The sequence below is a fragment of the Carassius auratus genome, chromosome 18 (genome assembly GCF_003368295.1).
Source record: "Carassius auratus strain Wakin chromosome 18, ASM336829v1, whole genome shotgun sequence".
Taxonomy (NCBI): Eukaryota; Metazoa; Chordata; class Actinopteri; order Cypriniformes; family Cyprinidae; genus Carassius; species Carassius auratus.
In genome coordinates, this window is record NC_039260.1 from 21,026,919 (window position 1) to 21,041,172 (window position 14,254).

Genomic DNA, 14,254 nt, shown 5'->3' on the forward strand with positions numbered 1-14,254 from the left:
TTTCTCCCCAGATAATTCAACACCCATAATTCACTAGGTTCTACACATTCTTGTGTTCATGTATCTAGCATTTTGGCCAGTTTGATTAAATGCTTCCATCTACAGGATTACAGTACACTGCAGCCAATATAAACCAATCCAGAGAAACATTCACACAACATTTAAAAAGAGCTCTGCTCATAGTAAACGAAGAGTCCAGATAAAACCTCCAAACGCTTGTTTGGAACAGTTAGTTTTAAGTCTTTTTAGTCAGTTATCCAACAGATTTAGATAAAAAGCTAAAAGATACCAACTTTAAAATGGCATAAAATGTTTATATAATATGAAACAAAACCACCAACTCTGTTTAGAGTAACTGATTTTATTAGGATTAAGACAACAGTCACAGAGTTACCAAATGAAGACGATACACAGCAAAAGGAGCCTCATCATCTCTCAGAGCTGAAACATACTGAGGTCAGACGGTGTAAGTGTTATGACACAAGTGTTCAAGAAGATGCACACTTATATCTGCAGGGTCAAGTTTGTAGTGTTGCCTGAAAACGTAACGTAGATAGCACAAGCATAGTAGGCATCCAAAATGCCTTCGCATTAAGATAAATCCTCCAGCGCCTTCCACAGAGTGGAGAGTTTATATGCACATGAAAGGAGCGAGCACGGTGTTCAAGACCTTAAAGGCAGACATGGCTTATATGTTTTGACATCTCCAAAATCTCCTGCCTTAGATCTGGACTAAGGAAAGAGGTTTAGAAAAGGTTCTCCCTAATATTCTAGCCCCTCTCTTAAGTGTTTAGTGAAATGCGTCTTTTTGAAGTTGCATTTGCCTTCAAACTAATCCCAGGAGACGTGTTGAAATGCAGGGAGAGATTTCGCTGATGCAAAGACTGACGCAGTGCACTCGACAAACTCATCCGGTAAACTTCAGTCAAGTAAACAAAGTGGTGAACGAGGATGAAAGTTAAAGTGTGACATGGAAAGAAGGTTAAGTGCACAAATGTAAAGTCCCTGAGAGATGTTGGGGACCCCTGACTCACACACATACGCATCAGTCACTATATGACACCAATCGGTGTGGTGGTTTTGTAACAGTGTATATAGTAGCATATATGCATGCACACAGACAGCTGGACTTAAGCTTTAGTACAATTTGTTGCTTTAATTCAAACGTCCTCACACCTCGTTTTGGTCACATCGAGAAATTATTTTATATTGAGACAACAAAAAAACTGAGTCAAAATCAAAATGGTAACATCAGCGTACATAAAACTCTGGATGGACACTGAAAAGATATGCTGAAAAACATTGCGGGCCACTGGCTTAACGTTTACACTAATTCACTGAGAACAAGAGTGTGGACGATACCCAACTGATACTCTACAAAAACGACACATGAAGGTGTATGTTTTCAGGGTCCAGGTTAGCAGATAGGGATTTAGGAGCCAGAAATGGCCACACTGATTCAGCGCTAATCACCGGCTTGAAAAGGGGCCCGAGCCTCATATTAGCTGGGATTTAATAGGGACTGGGTCTGGAATGCATGTTGTGGAAGAATTAGAAAGGAGAAACGAATGGGGGTTTACCTATAGCAAGTGAAATTCTGGAGGGACGATAAACAATTTCCATCATTGCAGATAATCTGTGTGTTTTATTCTGAAGGGCACATTTGTTTGAATTCATGATGTTTTGGATGTTCTTTTTGGGTCTCCCTTAGTTGATGTTTTCGGTGTGAACAGAGCCCCATATAAAAAGTTGAGGAAGGGAGGGGAGAGCGAGACAATGAATAACTCCATTCTCTTCGTCCTCTGTTCGTCCCACCCATTTATTCATCTGTGTCTCTCCCCCTCCTCACAGAAGGGCTGCTGTTAGCAGCGGGTCTCATAGATGCCGCTGCGACCGATGTAACGCACCCATTTGATGACATCGTGATCGCTGTAATTGAGCTTTGGCTCGAAGACCTTCAGGTAGCGCACTTTCAGTCCTGATGGAGCAAATGGTACCTGAAAAACAAAAGAAAAAGAAAACAAAGATTGCATTAGACTGCACCAAGCATCTAAAGAAAATCTCAGAGAAACCTGGTATACTACTGTATCAGCATAAATACATGGCACTTAAAATAACTTTTTTAAATATCCGTCCAGTTTAGAGACCATGCTGAGAAAAAAAAAAAAAAAGAAAAGCTGCAGAACAGCCTAAAGAAGAAGTTGTCTACATGTGTGAAAGAGGTTGGGGGCTTCAGGCTGACCTCAAAGTTCATGGAGATGGGTGGGCGAGCCCACTTCTTTTTGTCATTAGTGGGAAGCAGCTCGATCTCGGCACTGATCTGAGATTCCTTCATACCAGCCATTCGCTTGATCCTACAAAAAAAAATAAAAATACAAAAAGAGTCAAAAATTAGCAGAATATTTAAAAGAAAAAAATACTACTACTTCTGTTTCATCTCAACTTTAAAGAGAATTCTGAGAAATATTTGCATTTGTATGTTAAGTTCCAATCCTTGGAATTTACAGTTTTAAGTGAGTATTTATTATTGTAAAATTGTCTCCAAAAAGGCAAAAACATCCTGATATTTTGGATGGATAGACAAAGTATTTGGAATGACAGATGGATTGACAGAGGTATTATGGATGGATAGATGGAGTATTTGGATGGATGGAAAGATACAGATGGATGATGGATGGATGAGGTATTCGTATTGATGGGTGGAGTATTTGGAATGCATGGATACACAAAATAAAAACTAAAAAACTTTCTGTAGTTTTTAACAAACAGTCCTTGAAATTACAAATGTAAACCACGCTATTCCCAGGTTTTCCATGACAATGGGAGCATAAGTTAGTAATAGTCTTAAAAAAGTATGAAGCAAATTTTGTTTAATGAAATCCTCAATCCTCTGTTTTTGAATGGCCAAAACTGATGAAACCACAAATGAAGATAATAAACTTGTACAGTAAAATCAAGCCGTACTTCCAAACAATGGCGTTCTCACTGGCTTTGTACTTGGCTTTTCCCTTCATACAGATAACTTGAACCCCACTGGTGTTGAGTGGAGTAGGAATGCGCACCTGTAGAAACACACGATTTATACTTCAATACATAAAACCAATTATGCACTTTGAGAATAATGAATGTTATTTCTGCTGTCAGTCTCACCTCTATCTTCTGTGCCAGCAGGGAAGGCTTGAAGTTGGACTTGATCACCACCTTCACCTCCAGCTTGGTGCGGCCCACCTCACGGACCAATGGGATGACGCGGAAGGGGAGGATGATGTCTTTAGTGGTGCGGTACCTGAGACAAGGACACTGTCATGGTGCTGTGGGACACACTCGTATGCAGTCACACACACATGCTCTTCACTGACCTCATGAGCTCATACTCTCCATCAGGAGGGATGAAGCTGATACTGCGCTCCGAGTCAAACTTGCTGAGACGGACACACTGATGGAACGTGCAGTCATCGATCGCAATGGACTGTTTCCCACTGCAGCAGGGGACACAGAGGAGAGAAACGATGAGGAAACAATGAAGCATGAGCAGAGACTGCAGAGAGACCGAACACACATCACTCATCAGGGGTGTGACGGCAGAAAATGGTCAACTGGGAAAGATTGTGATGTATAACGCAGGATGTATTTAGATTGCTACATCAGTGGGAAGGGCTTTTTATGCATTTACACATGAGAGTGATGAAGAAACATGAACTGATGCGAAAACACAAAGCTTGATGTGTCCTGAACAAGGAAAGGAAAGACTTGTTAGGCACAACACAAAGCAGGCTTCACCTAGTTAACGATTGTCAAGCAACCTCGCAACTTGACACATTAAGATTCTAACTGATATGTGAAGTTTAATAGCTATTTTACAACAGCTGTGAATGTTGCTTATTCAGTTACAGTTTAGTAAAATTTCTGCTTGTGTTGCAAAATAACGTCTGACATATTAATTTGTTACAAAATTATTTTTGACTAGATGTCAAAGTTCCAAATAACTGTCATTCAGTCAGTTATGCAAAACATCTCATTTAATATCTAAGCCATTTTTAATTTCCATCAACAACTGCACTTTGGTTCAAAAGTTTTGTTGTCTGCAATTTTTTTAGTAAGAAGTCTTGTGTTCACCAAAACAAAAATGCAGCAATTTTGTGAAATAGAGAAAACCAAGAATAGAAATCATGTTAACATGTTGTTTTGCTGCTTAAGAAACTTTTCTTAATAAATATTAAAAACAGGTTTCAAATTTTTTTGGATACATTTTTTAAGATTAATTTGATGCATATAAAATTCAAAAGTTCAAAATGCCATTTATTTGAAACAGAAATCTTTTTTATCATTATGAATGCCTTTATTGCCAAATTAATGAATGCATCTTTGCTAAATCAAAATATTAATTTATTTTAAAATTATACCGACTCCAAACTTTTGAATGGTAGAGCATATTGCAGTAAATATAATTATTAAATTGTGCAAGACTGGGATACCGCCTACCTCGGTTACCCATGATGCACAAGAACATCCTGCTATACTGTCATTATGTTGGGAAGGATGTTTGTTTTTAGCACGGCGACCACAACAAAACTGCATGGGAAGTTCTGTAAGAGGGATGTGGTTTAGATACTAGATTTAAGTGACTAGCATTATGTTGTGGTCAAAGCTGAGGGGGGCAGGTGCTTGAGGGGTCACAAGAGAAGATCACTTTAACACAGACTCTAATGAGTCTATTAGTTCATTCAGGTAAGAGGCTTTTGAGTAAAACAAGACAGGGGACAGACTTTGTATGAGACGAGACAAATAAACTGAAGAAAACGCTACAATCCTTTACCAAGAGCTGCTAAGCACCTCACATCAGGAGGCAACGGCAGTGTCATCCCATGCAAAAAGATCATCTTTATTGAAACGTTTGATGGCATGACACGAAGACAGCGGACAAATGGCTAAGACAGGACAGAGTGAAGGTGATAGATCAGGTGACGTCAGGAGTGAGAGTTACGCTACCTGCCCCCCAACTCACTGAAGTCCAGCAGGAGAGAGGCACACAAATCAACAGAAGAAAATGGAAAAAATAAAGGGCGAATCCAACATTCCTCTGTAAAGATTCATATACCTTCTAGCACAAAATGCAGCAGGGGGAGAGTGAGACTGCGAGACAGGATGTTACAGAACACAGAAAAGGCCAGGAGGAATGAATTCGCTCCATGTGAGACTTCCTGTAATATTGTGTCCAACTGGTCTGCTCATAAGGCCTTACATTTGAAGCCGAGGGGGATGTTATACAAATCAAAACTACTCCATTTTTAAAGTCACTGTGGTCTGGCATTTACAACCCATTTTACTTTTACAATGTGATGGATTTTAACATTTAACAGGACTTAAATCAGGATTTAGGCAAATTTGGTCCTAGAGAGCCAGAGTCCTGCAGAGTTCAGCTTTAACCCTACTCAAACACACCTGAACAAGCTCATCAATGTCTTCAGGAGTACTATGGTAAGTCTACCGGTAGGTGAGTTTTTTTTTTTTTTCAGGCTTGGAGCTCAATTCTGCAGAACTGTGGCTCTTTAGGACTGAACTTGCCTACCCCTGACTTAAATGATCAGGAATTGACTTTACTGTGAGAAGTTCTTATATGATGGGAGTTATAGGGGAGAGATTCAAAAATATGACCAACCGTGTCACTAATATGCCACTTGTCAATTCCATTTACCGTGTGTTTGTGAACCTCTAGGGGTTTGTGATGGAACTGCAGGGGGTTTCTGAGATAGTCATACAAATGCTGATGCTAGATTAAATTTAAAGGGGTCATAAAATGTAGGGCTGCACGTTAAATTACATGCGATATTTAATGTGCATCGTGTCAGTAAAGCCACTTCTGTAATCAGCGGATGCAGCCCTAATAAAATGCTTTTTTAGATCTTTATATTATGTTTCTGGAATTTAGCTTATACAGTTATCAGTTTTTTCTTTAAAAAAAAAGTTAAAATATTTGTTAAAAAAAATAAAAATTACAATATTCCATACAATCTTTCACTGAGTGGAGTAACCTCTTTCAAAAACAAAAGTAAACGAGTGCCAAACATCACTGCACTGTATCCATGCACAGCATGTGTGATGTCTATTCTGATGTTTAAGACGGCCAGCGCTATAATATAGTCATATATGTTTGAACCAGAGTCACACTGAAATGAACCAGTGATTAAAACACAGACATGAGTTTCAAGAGCAAACCTCCTTGATTTGCATATGACTGTTAGAGGGCATGTAGAGGAAAATCATGACATCACAACTGGAGTGATTTCAATTCCTGGCGTTTCAGAAAACTCATTTTAAACTGGAGTTTGCTTCGAGGTATGAAACTTGCATGATTCTTTAAATGTAGAGTAACACCTTACATGTGTAAATATTAATGCCATTTTGATTATCCATTTCATAACCCCTTTATTAAAAAAAAATATTGTGCTAAATTAATTTATATTAATATGTATGTGTTTGTTATGCATTTATTATGTATATATAAATACACACATACAGCATATATTTTGAAAATATTTATATGTATATATTTATATTCCTGTGATTCATATTATAATTACACTTATTTAATACATAAACATAACATATTTCTAAAATATATACACATGCATGTGTGTATTTATGTGAACATAATAAATGTACACAGCACACATACATATAACATGTAAACAAATACTTATTTTGGATGAGATAAATCGTTTGACAGAACAAAAAAAATTATATATATATATATATATATATATATATGAAGGCGATAAGTTAAATAACTTAATGGCCTTAGGATGAGTGCTTAAATGGCAATTAGTAAATTAGTAAGAAGCATAAACAATCTTCAATGATTTATTTATCACAGAGGCTCTCACATTTCCATTTCAGTGTCATCCAACTCACCTTTTGCCCGAGTCATCAGTCGTGCCACCTTTGCCCTGCTTGTCATGACAATCTTGTCGTTCATGCCAAACTTGCACTCAGGCATTCCACTCAGATAGCTCTTCATCACCACACGCCCTGAGACATGTGCACTCAACACCTGACCTGCACACACACAGACGCACTGAAAACACCGCTACATGAAGTTTCAATGCAAAGTAATGATCTCCATGTGGTACTGTAACTCTCAGCCAGTAGAGGACAGTAAGGCTCACCCTGCGGAGACATCAGCAAGTTCACACTTTCCAGCACATCCAGGAAGAGTTCATTGCGGCGATATTTGATGCCCTCACGTCTCCAGCCGATCTGTCCGGTGACCTGACTGGTAATCTGAGACTGCTCCTCTTTCGTCTGAGAAGAACCAAAAACGTAGAGTGTGAGAGAAACATGAGCACCACTAAACAACAAGCAAGTTACTTTGTCATGTAAAGCTTTGTGAAAATATAAAAGTGAGGTATAGAGTGCTTCAGGGATGCTGTATTTGTAGGACAACGAGTTAAAGGGGTCATAACGGCTAAAAAAAAAAAAAAAAAAAAAAAGCATTATTTTGTGTATTTGGTGTATTGCAATGTGTTTATGCGGTTTTAAGGTAAAAAAAAAAAAAAAAAAACCATTGTTCACATATCATACATTATTGTTTATCCTCTTTTTAGAAATTGTGTCCATTGTTTACAAAGCTCATCGTTCTGAAAAGCGCGGTGTGCTGTGATTGGCCAGCTATCCAGTGTGTTGTGATTGGTTGAATACCTCAAGCGTGTGACTGAAACGTTACGCCCCTTGCCATATTTGGAAACAGCATCTCTGCGACATAGTGGCAGCAACTATACCACATCAAGAATAAAAGTTACACCATCTTTCCTTGCATATTCATTTGGGCGGTGTTATGCAAATCTTCCCACACAGTGACGTAGACACGTGTTTAAATTAGGCGTTTTAGGTCAATTTAGATTTATTTGTTAAATTCCTGAAGACTATCATGAAGATTATCATGATCACCAAAACATGTAAGAATCATAAATCCTTTTTGGTGGAAATCCTTCAACTAATTTTCTGAAATGAACCTAAAACATCAAAAGTCAAGGGGAAAGAAAATCCTATTGGGTCTTCATCGAGGGATGGCTGGCCTACAAAAAACATCATCACCGCAGCACTCTATGACTGTGTGAGTACAGCTGTGCTTACATGATGCTGGAGGCAGTGAGTTACAGGTCATCAGGCACGTGGTGAGCAGTGATGTGAAGATGAAGGTGACAAAAACATTAACACACAGTTCAGTTTCCACATGCTTCAATAAAGGCTGTGCTCCATAAAATCAGATTCCAACACTTCTGTTATAGGTACATTAACTGTCCATTTTCATAAAGCATTCAACATATTAGAAAACCTAATGGACCAAATGCTGGCGTTTCATTCAGAACGCACCTGGCTCTTAATACCCTGTTGAGTAATGAAGGTCTTCAAGGCTCCAGTCTCAGAGTTCTGGGGGTACCCAAAATCCAGGATCTCTATAGTAAGGGAAAAGAGAACAACTATGACTATGTGTTGAACTAATAAAGCAGTATATAGAAGTGCTACAGAATCAATAAAGTCAAAAAAGATTTGGTTTTGAACTTGTGGTTCATGTCTATTAGTGTTGAGGTCATCTTATATACTGGTGTACTCTTAACAAAACAAATGCATTCAAAATACTTTTTTTTTACCAGAAAAAAAAAAAAAAAAATCTTAACCCCACTTTAATATATATTATGAAGAAACATATAATATAAAACTCTATAATAAACAATTATACATTTTAAAATGTATATATTTTAGGGAGTTCAATAATATTTTTTATATTTTAGATAATATTTATTAAAGTTATTACATTGTTTTAATTAAATGTAATGTATACATATGATTTAAATTAAATGTAATTGTATAGCATTTAAATTAAATTACAAATAATGTTGTTCAAGCAAAAGACTTTTATAGAGCTTCCCAACCATCAAATTGCTTCTGTCCATTGTACAGTGTCTGTAAAGTGAGGTTTTATATGGAAGGGATGCAAACTACAGCTTAAAAACAATGTTGTCAGCATCTTCAATAAAGAAAATTGTGCTCATCAAGAGTCTTAAATGTCAGGTATCACAAGGGTTTCTAAATTTATGGGGCATTATAGTCAGTCAAGGCAGTTCTGTAAAGCTGCTTTATAGCTGAAAGTAAATTAGTTTCATAACTGATTAACTGTGCAAAACTGAGCGTTATTTTCCTGTTTATTACTGTGAAGCTGCTTTGAAACAGTCTGTACTGTATAAAGTGCTATACAAATAAAGGTGACTTCACTTGTATATTAACAGCATCCATCTCAGAGAGCAGAGGAGATGTCTGTCTGTCTGTGCAGTATTTTCTTTAGGTTTTGATTTTCTCATCGACATTTCATAAAAATCAAAACCTAAAAAAACAACAGCACAACAGCTGTGGGACCGTCTGGAGCTGAAGAGAAAACTCAACTGCAGTATAATCAATGTTACGTCAAGCAACAATCAGGCAAATTTCTTTTTACTGTATCTATAATTTAAAGATAATTCAGTAAAGGCAAGTTCTCATACCATCGAGAAGCTCGTAGATCAACACAAAGTTGTTCTTGATGTTCTCCTCGCTGATCTTGCCGAAATAGGCCGCCATGACGTCACACATCTTATAGAGGAACTCAAACACCATGGCTGCGTTGACATTCTGCTTGGTAACGGCAGCCAGCCAGATGTTGGAGCGCTTGACGTGGAAGAAGCTGGTGCGGGCGATGTTGGTGACGGGTGAGCGCACCTGCTGGCGAGCGTGGATCACATTCACACGGAACGCATCCACTGCATTCCTCCTGCAGAAACACCATCAAGATGGTGTGAGACTGGTGTGGATTTATCCCAAACATAACAGTTAGATCAGTGGTTCTTAACCTTTTTTTCCACCGGGCCGCACTATGGTCCAAGTGCAAGTCTCGCGGGCCGCACGCATATAATTTACATATTACGTCACCAATACAAACAAACCTGATTTATAATATCATAGCCTAAATATTATGATATCTAATCTATTACATTCATTGAAATAAATAATTCTACTCCCCATAAATAAAACACCTGATGCTGTCGGGAGCTAACCAATTACGTGAGATTCAGCTCGAAAGGAGTAACGGCACAAAGAAGTTGCGATTGTAACGCCTGTGTTATACTTTCCGCATGAGCAATCCGGACACTTAAACGGCCAGCGCGGACGCATACTTCTTCCATTTATACTTCCGAATGCGCAGGCTGATGGTCCGCTCTGCAACAAACATGTTAACAAACAATTGCCCAGAATTATTGCACATCTGACTGCCTTTATATTCTTTTATTGACGGATTAACCAGGTTTGAGTAGCAATGAGCATCTTCACACTTCACTGTCTACACATGTGCAATTGTGCTTTTGAAGCCTATAACCACACGCATCTGTCCGCGCTGTCGTCTGCTCAAAGCCTTGGCACACACTCTCCGATGACGATTTTTACATCACGCCTACCTAGCGGTCCATAGCGGACTTGCGGAAAGTTTAACAGAGGCTTTAAGATGCAGTCTTTAAGACGCACATGGGAGCATGACCTCAGAAAATTCCGAAAATGTGCATTCACAAATGTAGCCTATGTTGATCCAAATATGGAAAGCACTTTTGCATTTAACAATATGAGGTTCTCTCCAGAGATGTTTTGCCACATTTCTTCAATTAATGATTGCTACGTAGTATATGGTGTTTCTATTTGCCTGAACTTCTTCAAGTGAGTTGCGGGGCAAACCGAAAATCCAGCACTTCTCCAATACTGATACTGCGACTATTCTTGTTTGTACATGTTCATTCGCTGGCATTTTTCACATTTCTTTTTGTCTCCCTTAAAAAACTAATTTGTTTATTCTGATGCGCAATTTTACCTTAACTAATGGCTGTTGATGACTATTTGAATTTAATTCTGCCAAAGTGCGTGCTTGTATGTTTTTTTTAATTCAGTATATGGTGCGGGCCACATGTGCATGGCATGTGCTAAATTATTTGAAAAGACCTGTATACGTTCTCCAGAGAGGCATTTTTTATGACATTCTGATTTAACATTACAAGGTCAAAAAATGTTAAACATATACACAAATGAACTGTAGACACGGAGGGCTTTAATTTCATGATGACATTAAATGCGGTCTTCTTCCCAGAGTTCCCTTTCCTCCAAGCACACTCATCATGCACACGCACTGCGACTTCATCTAATGATCTCTTTCTCATAAAGCGCTGCACGCCTGCGTGAACACACACACACACACACACACTGCGACAGTATGAGCTGGCAGCGGTGTACAGACCCACTGTATCCATAGCAACCCTTCTCTGAACAGACCATCTCTGTGGTTTAAAGGATTCCTGGATCTCCCAAAAAAGGAACTTCCACGAAATCAGAGGCCTAACATTCATTCTAAAATTCTAACAGTGATCTAAAATTGATCTTGATTGTGTTCCACACTCCTGTTTCTCTTAACACCCAAGCTGAAGATGAAGATGGAACTGGGTCACACATAAAAAAAAAAAAAATGTCGGGTCAGGACATTTATCCCTACACAATCAAATGAAACAATCAGATCTGACAGGGTGAATAAAAGGAGGAAAAGAAATCACACCGACACATCATGAAAACTTGATATGCATGAACATGAAGGACATGTACCCTTGATGATATAACCTGGATCTACCTCCTGTTGAAGCAATCAGAGCCCAACTTCTCCACAACCTCACATTTCACGGACTTACCCGATGTCATCCCGGTAGACCCGGGAGATCAGCACCTCGCCCTTGTGATTGTAGATGAAGAGTCCTCCGATCATGGTGCTGGTCTCACTCAGTGTTCACTGGCCATGATGGAAAACTGAAGAAAGAGGCGGAGCCAAGCTGTAAGCCACTGGATGGAGAACTCATCAAAAAAATAAGGACAAAGACTTTAACTCCTTAACGGTCACCCGACATTTTTTTTTTTTTTAAATAGGCATGAAATTGCACTAGACAAACTTAAATTGTTGTCATTTATGAACACAATTTAGGAACACAGAGCTAAGGTTGGTCTCTTTTTAAAGAAGAAAATCAGCAAATTATTGCAAAAGTGGATTTTTTTATTTATTTATCAAAACGTTATAGGTTTTACACTAAAATTGGTATAAAATTAAAGCCTTATGACTAAATAAGTTATGTCCCAAATTTGAAGTTGATGTGAAAAAATGTAGGTTCCTGTGAGATTATAGTTAGATTTTAGTTACTCCATTGAATTCTTTTTAATGCATTTTTCTGTCACAGACGTCTACTACTACTAATAATAACAATAGTCTTGTTATCGTCAGAGGCATCAGTCACACTATTCTCTATTTGGCATTATGGTTGCAGAAATATTCCAGATATTTTGGAAACTTTTCAGAATTTTTGAAATATTCCAGGGATTTTTGGAAAGTTTCCAGAAATTTTCCAACCCTTTGCAACTCTATTTAGCACAACCCTAATCTACACACCATGAAACATTTTTGCATTGAATTTAAATAGTTTAAATTCTTATTTTTTAATCGCTGTATTACGGTCAATAGCTTTGACTTTAAAAATATATATATTTTCAGGGTGATCTGTTGAAAATGTAAAAAAATAAAAAAATAAACTGCCTTAGAAGCTTAACAAGACAAGAGATTAAAATGCACAACCACAAAGATGCTGAAAGCACGTGGAGATTTTCCATAAAATACCCTGCTCCTGTTAGTCTTACACTAAAAATAGACCTCACAGAAATCAAGAAAAAAAGAAAAAAAGAAAAATCAATAAAACAAAACAAAAAACACGCAAATTAAATGTGCAGACCACACCAAATATTCTTTCATTAAGAGTAAATGATCTGTGACAGACACATTGGGACAAATTATTAGCACGCATTATTTGTATTCACTTTAAAATATGTATTTATTGGAAGGATGAGTAACCAATTAAAATTTGTATTAGCTTTTGAGTAAACTACCTGTATAACGCTTCAAGACTGCAGAAAAACACACTAATTATTAACCAATCCTGCCTTCAAACTCATTTATGTCTGTTCTGATGGTTGAATGCTTAAGGGCTACTGTAGCATTATATTTGATTATCCTTCTAAATTGTCAACATGAACAAAACGGTTGTACACAATTTACATTCTTGAGTCAGTCAACAGAGTGAGTTTATGCTTTTTTAGCAAGTAAATGCCTTTTATTATAAATAAACTCAACTGTAAAAACGTCCACCTTTCAGGTTATGATGTATGTCTTTTTGCTGTAAAATATTTAATGATATTTAAAACCAAGCCAAGCAACTTAAGTTTACTTGATTATCCATAGTAATTATTGATTATCAATCGTCACTGTGTCGTTTGGCGACCACAATAAAAAACAAACCAAAAAGCAAACGAGATATAAATATAAAATTAAGCATTTAAATATTGTCTTACTAAGACATATTATTGAGAGATATAGTGACAAGTGATATCTACAAGCCGTCTAAATATCAAAATGAATATGAAATATGAAATGAATATCCATAAAACATGATGAATATGATGATTAATGAACATGTCATTTCTCGTGATCCTTCATGTCCACTGCGACTCGCCTCAAAACCACACTAATATCTTGAAATACATGCTGTTTGTTTACTATATCGACGTATAAATAAAACAGATTTTTTTTTTAATTTAAAACAGTTGTCCGAAATGCACCGAAATCGTTGACAGTAACGTTAACGTTATGTGGCGGTAGCCGCAGCTTTTTCCATTCAAATGCAAAGACATCACGGTTTTAAGCGTATTAAATTATGTTTTATTTATTTATCGAATGCCAAATTCTCAATGTTATTAATGTAACACATTTCCATCAGTGAATGTAACGTGAAGAACCCGCGTCCAGCTGGTTAGCTTTTTAAGCTAACGTTAACTATAACTAGCCCGGCTCGGCTGTCACGACTGACTCGTCGGTGGATTCCTTCACTCACCTCGGTGTGTCAGTCTCTGTGTCACTCCGGACCGGCCACGACCGGATCAACAGAGGCAGCTGTGTCCGGCTCTGACAGAAGCTCCGTGTTATTCCGCGTATTCGGTGTTTTAGGTTGTGGTCACCGTTCACTCAAAAATCCAAGATGTCGCCGCTGCTCCCGCCCTCTGCAGCAGTCAGCTGACACGCGCACGCTCGCGCACGCTCGTGCACGCGCAAACGTTGGCTTCGTATCGAAAGCCAAATGGATCAGAAAACGAAAGC

General features: G+C 37.9%; 1 pseudogene; it reads right to left on the reverse strand.

The window, feature by feature from the left end:
- Positions 1-341: 341 nt before the first annotated feature.
- LOC113118649 (AP-2 complex subunit mu-B-like) lies at positions 342-14,184 on the reverse strand (annotated as a pseudogene).
- Between the last annotated feature and the right edge of the window lie 70 nt (positions 14,185-14,254).